At 47.1% G+C, this 11,776-nt stretch overlaps 1 pseudogene; it reads left to right on the forward strand.

Moving 5' to 3' along the window:
- The first annotated feature begins 4,352 nt into the window (after nucleotides 1-4,352).
- On the forward strand, nucleotides 4,353-5,582 carry LOC129015103 (hsp90 co-chaperone Cdc37-like; annotated as a pseudogene).
- Nucleotides 5,583-11,776: the final 6,194 nt, after the last annotated feature.

Here is an 11,776-nt window from a genome sequence, read left to right on the forward strand (position 1 = left end):
TCCGACTAATTTTTGTATTTTTAGTAGAGACAGAGTTTCACCATGTTGGTCAGGCTGGTCTTGAACTCCTGACCTCAAGTGATCCACCCACCTTGGCCTCCCAAAGTGCTGGGATTACATGCATTAGCCACCGTGCCTGGCTGAGACTCATTGATTTTTATTTTTTTAGAGATGGATTCTCGCTATGTTGTCCAGGCTGGTCTCAAACTCCTGGGCTCAAGTGATCCTCCTGCCTTGGCCTCCCAAAGTGTTGGAATTACAGGTGTGAGCCAATGAGCCTGGCTTCAATATCCCCTTTCTAAAATAAATGTCTCAAAAGACTATGAAATTCGGGCCGGGCATAGTGGCTCATTATGCCGGGCATAGTGGCTCATAGATGGTCAAGAGATCGAGACCATCCTGGCCAACATGGTGAAACCCTGACTCTACTAAAAATACAAAAATTAGCTGGGAATGGTGGTGCATGCCTGTAGTCTCAGCTACTCGGGAGGCTGAGGCAGGATAATCGCCTGAACCTGGGAGGCGGAGGTTGCAGTGAGCCGAGATCATGCCACTGCACTCCAGCCTGGTGACAGAGCGAGACTCCATCTCAAAAAAAAAAAGAAAGAAAAGAAAAGACTATGAAATTCACAGATAATGTAACTTTTGGATACACACAATTTTATTGTATTTTGCTTTGTGTTTAATTTTCTCAAATAGACCTCGAGTACCTTGAAGACAGGAATGTCTTAGTATCCCCCTCAGTGCATTTCACATAGTACGTGTTCAATGATATGTTATTATTATAAATTTTTCGTTTGGAAACAGAGCCTTGCTGTGTCGCCCAGGCGTGAGTGCAGTGGCACGATTTCTGCTCACTGCAACCTCTGCCTCCAAGGCTCAAGCAATTTTCCTGTCTCAGCCACTGGAGTAGCTGGGATTACAGGCATGCACCACCACACCCAACTAATTTTTATATTTTTAGTGGAGACAGGGCTTCACCATGTTGACCACGCTGGTCTCAAACCCCTAGCCTCAAGTGATCTGCCTGCCTCAGCCTCCCAAGATGCTGGGATTATAGGCATGAGCCACCACACCCTGCCTATTATTGTAATTATTGAAAGACAACATACACATAGCTAAATGAACCAGCTGCACTAATCAATCACTGGTTTGGTGTCTATCATCATCTATTAGTTTTGCCTGTTTTATTATTATTTTTTTTTTACTAGAGACAGGATCTCACTCCCTTGCCCAGGCTGATGTGCAATTGCAAGATCCCAGTTCACTGCAGCCTTGAACTCCTGGGTTTAAGGGATCCTCCTGTCTAAGCCTCTCAAGTAGCGGGGACCACAAGTGCACACCACCGAGTTCAGCTAATGTTTTTTGTGGGGTTTTTGTTTTTTGTAGAGATGGGGGCCTCACTATGTTCCCAGGCTGGTCTCGAACTCCTGGTCTCAAGCAATCATCCTGCCTCAGCCTCCCAAAGCACTGGGATTACAAGCGTGAGCCACCGTGCCTGGCCAGTTTTGCCGGTTCTTGAGCTTCATATAGAATCATAAGGCATATCCTCTTTTGTACCTGGCTTCTATTGTTGACCATAATACTTATGAGATTCATCCGTGTTAAGTGCATCAGTGTGGTAGGACATTCTTTTTTGTTTGTTTGTTTTTTGAGATGGAGTTTTGCTTTTGTTGTCCAGGCTGGAGTGCAATGGCGCGATCTTGGCTCACTGCAACTTCTGCTTCCCGGGTTTAAGCGATTCTCCTGCCTCAGCCTCATGAGTAGCTGGGGTTACAGGCATGCACCACCACACCCGGCTAATTTTACGTTTTTAGTAGAGACGGGGTTTCTCCATGTTGGTCAGGCTGGTCTCCAACTACTGACCTCAGGTGATCCGCCCACCTCCCAAAGTGCTGGAATTACAGGCATGAGGCACCACGCCTGGCCCAGTCATTCTTTTTAAATTCCTGAATGATTTTCAACTGAATGATGATCGATACCACAATGTATTCATTGTCCTGCAGATTTTTTTTTTTTGATGGAGTCTCATTGTGTCCTCCATGATGAAGTGCAGCAGCACCATCTTGGCTCACTGCAACCTCCGCCTCCCAGGTTCAAGAGGTTCTCGTGCCTCAGCCTCGCGATTAGCTTGGATTACAGGCGTGCACCATCACGCCTGGCTAATTTTTGTATTTTTAGTAGAGATGGGGTTTCACCATGTTTAGTAGAGACCAGGCCAGGCTGGTCTTAAAATCCTGACCTCAGGTGATCCTCCCACCTTGGCCTCCCAAAGTGCTGGGATTACAGGTGTGAGCCACCATACCCGGCCATATTATAAAGCTTGTATCAACATTTTTTTCAATATTTACATCATATGTTTTAAATTTTTATTATTAGGTACAGAGTTTTTGTTATACATCCCTGTTAATTTGAATATTTTATTTTTTATTTATTTTTTGAGATGGAGTCTCACTCTGTCACCCAGGCTGGAGTGCACTAGCACAATCTCGGCTCACTGTAACCTCCACCTCCTAGGTTCTAGCAATTTTCCTGCCTCAGCCTTCCAAGTAGCTGGGATTACAGGCACGTGGCACCACACCCAGCTAATTTTTGTATTTTTTACTAGAGACGGGGTTTCACCATGTTGGCCAGGCTGGGACTATTTTGTTATTATGAGATAACACTCTTTATCTGCAGTAATACTTTTTGTGTGAGTTTATTTTTTCTGATACTAATATAGCTTTTCCAACTTCATTTTAGTTGGTTTTGGCCTGATGTATTTTTTTATTAATTGCTTTTCAATATTTCTGTATAATAATGATATTTATATACATCTTGAAATAGCATATAGCTAGTAGCTAGATTTTTTTTTTTTTTTGAGACGGAGTTTCCACTCTTGTTGCCCAGGCTGGAGTGCAATGGTGTAATCTCAGCTCGCTGCAACCTCTGTCTCCCAGGTTCAAGCGGTTCTCCTGCCTCAGCCTCCCAAGTAGCTGGGATTACAGGCACACACTATCATGCTAAGCTAATTTTTGTATCTTTAGTAGAGACAGGGTTTCACTATGTTGGCCAGGCTGGAATCAAACTCCTGATCTCAAGTGATCTGAGTGCCTCAGCCTCCCAAAGTGGTGAAATTACAGGCGTGAGATACTGCACCTGGCCTATACTTAGCATTTTTATACTTCGTATCATGGTGACTGAGGCACTGCAGTGCAGCTGGTAAGCAATGGATTTTACTGTGTGTGTTGCCTTCAGTAAAGGAATTGTCCAAGTACAGCTCTTGGTAAAGATCCCAACGAAGCAAAATACATCTTCCTTCAATGACCTGAGATTTTAGTCAGCTCAGGCTGCTATAACAAAATACCATAAACAGGGTGGCTTAAAAAACAATATTTATTTTTCACAGTTCCGGAGGCTGGGAAGTCCAAGATTAAGGTGCTGGCAAAATCGATTTGGTGTCTGGTGAGGGCTCTGTTTCTGGTTTGCTGACAGCTGCCTTCTTGCTGTATCCCCACTTGGTGAAGAAAGAGATTGCTTGTGTCGTTCTCTTTCTGTGAGGGCATTAATACCATCATGAAGTCTCCCACCCTCATGACGTAATCTAGCCCCAATTACCTTCCAAGGGCCTCACCTTCTCACCTTCAGATGCTATCACACTGGGGATTAGGGCTTCAACATATGCATTTGGCAGGAGAACACAAACATTTAGTTCATACTAATACACGATAGTCAAATTCTTGAAAAATTCAGTGTATATTAAAACCAAGCAAGAAATACTTTGGGTTTAGGCTGAGCGCAGTGGCTCATGCCTGTAATCCCAGCACTTTGGGAGGCTGAGGTGGGCGGATCACCTGAGGTCAGGAGTTCGAGACCAGCCTGGCCAACATGGTGAAACCCCGTCTCTACTAAAAATACAAAAATTAGCTAGGTGTGGTGGTGCATGCCTGTAATCCCAGCTATTCAAGAGGCAGAGGCAGGAGAGTTGCTTGAACCTGGGAGGCGGAGGTTGTGGTGAGCTGAGATCGCGCCACTGTATTCCAGCTTAAGTGACCAAGCAAGACTCTGTATCGAAACAAAACAAAACAAAAAAAACTTTGGGTTCATATGTAAAATGAATTTAGATTCTTAGCAAATATTGCTGGATGTCTGGGGGGGGGATATTAAAAAACCACTCAAATGTATAAGAATCTCTCTTCATCCAGGACCATACTGTGCATGGCAGGATGGCTTTGCTCTCTCCCTCTAAGGACATTGTCACATTCACAGTGAGATCAAAGCACCCACAAACAAGCTTCCAAAATGACCCTAGGGGGCAGTACTACCCCACTGAGAACCACTGTTCAGGGAGTCGGCTGGGTCGCAGAGGCAAAATGGTGGACTACAGCGTGTGGGGCCACACTGAGTGATGATGAAGAGGAGAGGCATCCCAACATCCACAGGGCTAACCTCTTCCACTGGCAGCACCAAGCCCGGATGGAGCTCATGGAGCAGTTCCAGAAGGAGAAGGAGGAACTGGACAGGGGCTGCTAGGAGTACAAGTGCAAGATGGCCGAGTGCCAGAGGAAGCTGAAGGAGCTGGAGGTGTCAGAGGGCGCCAGGGGGTAGGTGGAGCGGCTACATGAGGAGCTGAGCTGGGAGCAGAAGCTGGAGGAGATGCCCAAGAAGAAGAGCATGGCCTGGAACGCGGACACGCTCAGCAAAGGCGGCTTCAGGCCAGGTGCGGTGGCTCAAGCCTATAATCCCAGCACTTTGGGAGGCCAATGCGGGGCAATCACTTGAGGTCAGGAGTCTGAGACCAGCCTGACTAACATGGCGAAACCCCTCTCTACAAAAATACAAAAATTAGCTGGGCGTGGTGGTGGGCGCCTGTAATCCCAGCTGCTTGGGAGGGAGAATCGCTTGAACCCAGGAGGCGGAGGCTGCAGCAGTGAGCCAAGATCATGCCATTGCACACCAGCCTGGGTGACAGAGCAAGACTCCGTCTCAAAAAAAAAAAAGACGGCTTCAGCAGGAGCATGGGGAACACCAAGCATGACGAGAAGACGGTCAATTACCTGGTCATCTGCTGTGCGGATCTAGAGGTGCAGGAGAAATGCACTCTCATGGAGCAGGTGGTCCACTAGGCAACTGTCACGCAATTCAACCTGGGGTTGGCCAGGAGCCGGAAGGGGGTCCCCCGGGCCTGCTTCTGGCAGTTCTTCACTGAGATTCAGACGGCTGACTGCCACTGCATGGAGAGCTTCAAGGACAAGCTGGAAGCCTCCACAGAGCCTGCGCGGGGCTGCGCCAAGCTGAGCATCTAGAAGGCAGGTGGTGCAGGACTACCAGGAGGAGTTCAAGCAGCTTGGCCCCGGCGGCAACGACCCCATGGAGGCAACGAGTCCCTCCCTGAGGAACTCCAAAAGAGCCTCAATGTGAAGGACGTGCAAATGCAGCAAGATGGACCCCACCAAGGCCAAGTTCCCCATGCAGCAGTGTATCGACACCGGACTCCGGGTCCCCAACTCTGAGGTCAGCGAGGCCAAGGAGGGAGAGGAGGAGTGTCCAGGGACCCGCTGCTGGAAGCTGTTCCCGAGACAGGTGGGGACATCAGCGCGTGACCCACTCCAGCTGCAGCTGCCACCTGTTTGCAGGCCCCTACGCGCCCCTTTTCAGAAAATAAAAATAGACAGCATCTCCCCAGCTCCTGGCTTCCTCCACTTCCGCTGCTCCCACTAGCCCTGGGGGCCTGCCAGGCCTTCCCTGCCCTCTCCCCGTCCCTGCCCTCTCCACTGTCCCCACTCTCCAGCACCCATTCAAATCTCTGCTTTGAGTCAAGGGACTTCACTGCCCACAGCGCCCCATCAGCATCATGCCAAAGGCCCAGGGGCCCAGGGAGGGGCAGAGGTCGCCAGCCTGGTCCACCAGGTAGAGGGGAGGGTCCCCAGCCACCAGGCGGCTCAGGTCACCAGGTTCTGTTTCTACTATTCATCTTCTGTCTGTGTCTTCTAATGGCAAACAGCAATGATGTTCTAAAAAGGATTTTAGATATTAAAAGAAAAAAAAAAGAGGCTGGATGAGGTGGCTCACACCTGTAATCCCAGCACATTGGGAGGCTGAGGAGGGTGGATCACTTGAGGTCAGAAGTTCAAGACCAGCCTGGCCAACATGGTGAAACCCCATCTCTGCTAAAAATACAAAAATTAGCCGGGCATGGTGGCATGTGCCTGTAGTCCCAGATAATTGGTAGGCTGAGGCAGGAGAATCACTTGAACCTGGAAGATGGAGTTTGCAGTGAGCTGAGATTATGCCACTGCACTCCAGTCTGAGCAACAGAGCGAGACTCTGTCTCCAAAAAAAAAAAAGTTGGAGGATTCACATTTCCTATTTTCAAAAGCTCACTACAGAAGCTCACTACAAAGCTACAGTAATCAAGACAGTGTTGTATTGGTGTAAGAATAAACCTGGGCCTGGTGCAGTGGCCCACGCCTGTAATCCCAGTACCTCTGGAGGCCAAGGTGGGCAGATCATTTGAGCCGAGGAGTTTGAGACCAGACTGGGCAACATAGTGAGACATCGTCTCTACCAAAAAAGTGTACAAAAACTAGCTGGGTGTGGTGGCTAATTGGGAGGCTGGGGCAGAGGAGCCCAGGAGTTCAAGGTTATGGTGACCTATGATCACGCCACTTCACTCCATCCTGGGTGACAAAAACCCCGTCTCTAAAAAAAATAAAAAATTACAAATAAAAATAAAGTTAGCAGTTAGGGTCTACTATGTTAACTTTTTTCTGCACAGACCGCTATATCACACCACCTGCAAAAAAGTTAATTCAAAATGAAAACAAGACCTAAATGTAAGAGCTAAAACTATAAAACTCTTAGAAGAAAACGTAGGAGGCTGGGCGTGGTGGTTCACAACTGTAATCCCAGCACTTTGGGAGGCCGAGGTGGGCGGATCACCTGAGGTCAGGAGTTTGAGACCAGCCTGGCCAACATGGTGAAACCCTGCCTCTACTAAAAGTATAAAAAATCAGCGGGGTGTGGTGGCACACCCTTGTAATCCCTGCTACTCAGGAGGCTAAGGCAGGAGAATCGCTTGAACCCGGGAGGCAGAGGTTGCAGTGAGCCGAGATTGCGCCATTGTACTCCAGCCTGGGCAACAAGAGTGAAACTCCATCTCAAAAAAAAAAGAAAGAAAAAAGAAAATATAGGAGTAAATCCTCATGACCTTGGATTTGTCAACAGTTTCTTAGATATCTGTGGGGTTTATTTCTTTGTTTTTTTTTCGATACTGAGTCTCGCTCTGTTGCCCAGGCTGGAGTGCAGTGGCATGATCTCGGCTCACTGCAAGCTCCGTCTCCTGGGTTCACACCATTCTCCTGCCTCAGCCTCCTGAGTAGCTGGGACTATAGGTGCCCGCCACCATGCCTGGCTAATTTTTTGTATTTTTAGTAGAGATGGGGTTTCGGCTGGGCATGGTGGCTCACACCTGTAATCCCAGCACTTTGGGAGGCTGAGGCGGGCGGATCACCTGAGGTTGGGAGTTCGAGACCAGCCTGACCAACATAAAGAAACCCCATCTCTACTAAAAATACAAAAAAATTAGCTAAGCATGGTGGCACATGCCTCTAATCCCAGCTACTCAGGAGGCTGAGGCAGAATTGCTTGAACCCGGGAGGCGGAGGTTGTAGTGAGCCAAGATCATGCCATTGTACTCTAGCCTGGGCAAAAAGAAAAAAAAAAAAAAAAAGAGATGGGGTTTCACCGTGTTAGCCAGGATGGTCTTGATCTCCTGACCTCGTGATCTGCCTGCCTCGGCCTCCCAAAGTGCTGGGATTACAGGCATGAATCACCGTGCCCAGCCCCTCTGTTTTTTAAGAGACAGGGTCTTGCTTTGTGCCCACATTGGGGTGCAGAGGTATGATCATAGCTCACTGCAGCCTCGAATTCCTAGGCTGAAGTTATCCTCCCACTTCAACCTCCTGAGTAGCTGGGAGTACAGGCATGCACCACTACACCTGGCTAATTTTATTTTATTTTTATTTTTGAAACAGAGTTTCATTCCTGTCACCCAGGCTGGAGTATAATGGTTCAATGTCAGCTCACTGCAACCTCCACCTCTCAGGCTCAAGCAATTATCCTGCGCCAGCCTCCCAAGTAGCTGGGACTACAGGCATACCTTGCCAGGATAATTCTTTTTTCTTTCTTTTTTTTTTTTTTTTTTTGGTAGAGACAGGTTTTTGCCATGTTGCCCAGACTGGTCTTGAACTCATGACCCAAGTTGTCCTCCTGCCTCCCAGAATGCTGGGATTATAGGCATGAGCCACCACGCCTGGACTCATTTTATCATTATTTTAATTTTTTATAGAGATAGAACCTTGCTATGTTGCTCATGCTGATCTTGAACTCCTGGTCTCAAATAAACCTCCCACCTTGGCCTCCCAAAGTGCTGGGATTACAGGCATGAGCCACTGCACCTGGCTCCCACTTAGATATGTTACCAGAAGCACAAGCAACCAAATAAAAAATAGATAAATTGGACTTCATCAAAATAAGTGTCTTTCCATAGCAAAAGACAGTATCAAAAAAGTAAAAAGACAACACAGAATGGGAGAAAATATTTACAAATCATGTATCTTATAAGGGACTTCTGTCTAGAATATATGAAGAAATCTTACAACTCAAAAAGACTTCAGGTATCTGGCTCTTTAATAAAAAAAGACAGGCTGGGTGCAGTGGCTCACGCCTGTAATCCCAGCACTTTGGGAGGCCGAGGTGGGCGGATCATGAGGTCAGGAGATTGAGACCATCCTGGCTAACACGGTGAAACCCCATCTCTACTAAAAATACAAAAAAAAATTAGCTGGGCGTGGTGGCGGGCACCTGTAGTCCCAGCTACTCAGGAGGCTGAGGCAGAATAGCGTGAGCCCGGGAGGCGGAGCTTGCAGTGAGCCGAGATCACACCACTGCACTCCAGCCTGGGCGACAGAGCGAGACTCCATCTCAAAAAAAAAAAAAAAAAGACAATCCCATTTAAAAATGGGCAAAGGATCTGAGTAGATGTTTCTCAAAGAACTATATGTACGGTCAATAAGGACATAAAAAGATGCTCAGCATCATTAGTCACCAGGGACATGCAAATCAAAACCACAATGAGATACCACTTCACACTCACTAGAAAGGCTATAATAAAAACCAAACCAGCCAACCAAACGAAAAAAAAACAAAAACAGAAAAGAGGCTGGGCACAGTGGCTTATGCCTGTAATCCCAGCACTGTGGGAGGCTGAGGCCAGTGGATCACCTGAGTTTAGGAGTTGGAGACCAGCCTGGCCAACATGGCGAAACCCCGTCTCCATAAAAAAAACAAAAATTAGCCGGGTGTGGTGGTGGGTGCCTGTAATCCCAGCCACTTGGGAGGCTGAGGCAGGAGAATAGCTTGAACCCGGGAGGCGGAGGCTGCAGTGAGCGGAGATTGCGCCACTGCACTCCAGCCTGGTGACTGAGCAAGACTCCATCTGAAAAAACAAAACAAAACAAAAACAAAAAAACAAAAAACAAGAATTAGCCAGGTGTAGTGGTGCATGCCTGTAATCCCAGCTACTTGGGAGGCTGAGGTGGGAGAATCACTTGAACTCAGGAGACTGAGGTTGCAGTGAGCCAAGATAGCACCACTGCACTCCGTCCTGGGCAACAGAACAAGACTGTCTCAAAAAAAAAAAAAAAAAAAAAGAGGGCAGCTGAGGCGGGAGAATCACTTGAACTGGGGAGGCGGAGGTTGCGGTGGAAAAAGAATGGAAAAGAGCAAGTATTGGTGGGGAGGTGGAGAAATTAGAGTCCTCGTACACTGCCAGTGGAATGTAAAATTGCAGCCACTTTGGGAAACAGTCGGGTAGTTCCTCAAAGGATCAAACAAAATTACCATCAACCCAGCAATTCCACTCCTTGATATTATCCAAGAGAAATGGAAAACGTGTCCACACAAACACTTTACACAAACATTTATAGCAGCATGATTCATAGTAAGTCAAAAAATTAAAAACCAAATATCCATCAACTAACAAATGGATAAATAAAATATCGTGGCTGGGTGTGGTGGCGCATGGGTAATAATCCCAGCCCTTTGGGAGGCTGAGGCAGGTGGATCGCTTGAGGCCAGGAGTTCCAGTACAGCCTGAGCAAAAAAGCAAGACTTCGTCTCTATAGAAAGGCAGGGCCGGGTGCAGTGGCTCATACTTGTGATCCTGGCACTTTGGGAGGCCAAGGTGGGTGGATCACTTGAGCTCTGGAGTACAAGACCAGCCTGGACAACATGGTGAAACCCCATCTCTACCAAAAATATAAAAATTAGCCAGGTATGGTGGTGCGTGCCTGCAGTCTTAAATACTCAGGAGGCTGAGGCAGGAGGACCCCTTGAGCCCAGGAGGTTGAGGCTGCAGTGAGCTATGATCATGCCACTGTACTCCAGCGTGGGTGACAGAGCAAGATTCTTGGTCTCCAAGAAAACAAAAACAAAAAACAAGGCCTCCAGTGCACACTAAGGTTTGAGAAACACGGGTATAATGCAATGCAAAGGTGAGAGGCAGGAGTCATATCATAGCATGATCAGAGCTGATGTTTATTGAGTGTTGACATGATCTCATGTAGTTTCCAAAAGCAACTTATGAAATGCTGGTGCTATTATTATCCCATTGGACAGATCAGGAAACTGAGGTGCAGAGAGGTGAAGTGACTTGCCCAAGGTCATAGAGCTAGTGAATGGCAGGGTTGGCACCTGAAAGTCAGTTCCTTCTGCCCCCAAAGCCCATGCTATTAACCAGTTGGTCAGCATTTCCTAGATCTGGGTCCACAAACATCACTGGTCGTAATGGAGTAGTCTCAGGGGGAACTTGTATGTTCATTTTAAACTCCAATAGTTACATAACTATTTAAAGTAAAGTAGAAAATACATATATATCACCTCAAACTCATGATTTTAATGTTTCCTTTAAAATAACTGAATTTATATTAAACGTTAGTTGCTTTAATGAAAAATATTAAGTAAATAAAAGTACTGTTAGGTTCAGATATGGCAAATATAGTAGAAAGGGTAACAATGAAGTATGAGAAGCACTAAGCCAGACTCAGTTGTTTTTTTTTTTTTGAGACAGAGTCTTGCTCTGTTGCCCAGGCTGGAGTGCAGTGGCGCAATTTCAGCTCACCACAACCTCCGCCTCCTGGGTTCAAGCAATTCTTGTGCCTCAGACTTCCAAGTAGCTGGGACTACAGGTGCGTGCCACCACACCTGGCTAATTTTTTACATTTTTCATAGAGACAGGGTTTTGTCACGTAGTCCAGGCTAGTCTCAAACTCCTGACCTCAGGTGATCTGCCCGCCTCAGCCTCCCAAAGTGCTGGGATTACAGGTGTGAGCCACAGCGCCTGGCCCAGACTCAGTTTACTGTAAAAATATGTAACAATTTATACATTTTACTGTGTATACCAACTGTACCTAAATAACAGGAGGCTGGGAGCAGTGGCTCATGCTTGTAATCTCAGTACTTTGGGAGGCCGAGGCAGGACTGCTTGAGCTCAAGAGTTTAAGACCAGCCTGGGTAACATAGGAAGATCACGTCTCTACAAAAAAAAAAAAAAAAAAAAAAAAAAAAAAAAAAATTAGCTGGGCTTGGTGGCATGCACTTATAGTCCCAGCTACTTGGGAGGCCAAGGTGTGAGGATTGTTTCAGTCCAGGAGGTCAAGGCTACAGTGAGCCACGACTGTGCCACTGCACTTCAGCCTGGGTGACAGAGTGCAACCCTGTCTCTAAAAATAAAAAA

Source organism: Pongo pygmaeus, chromosome 18, assembly GCF_028885625.2.
Source record: "Pongo pygmaeus isolate AG05252 chromosome 18, NHGRI_mPonPyg2-v2.0_pri, whole genome shotgun sequence".
Lineage (NCBI taxonomy): Eukaryota > Metazoa > Chordata > Mammalia > Primates > Hominidae > Pongo > Pongo pygmaeus.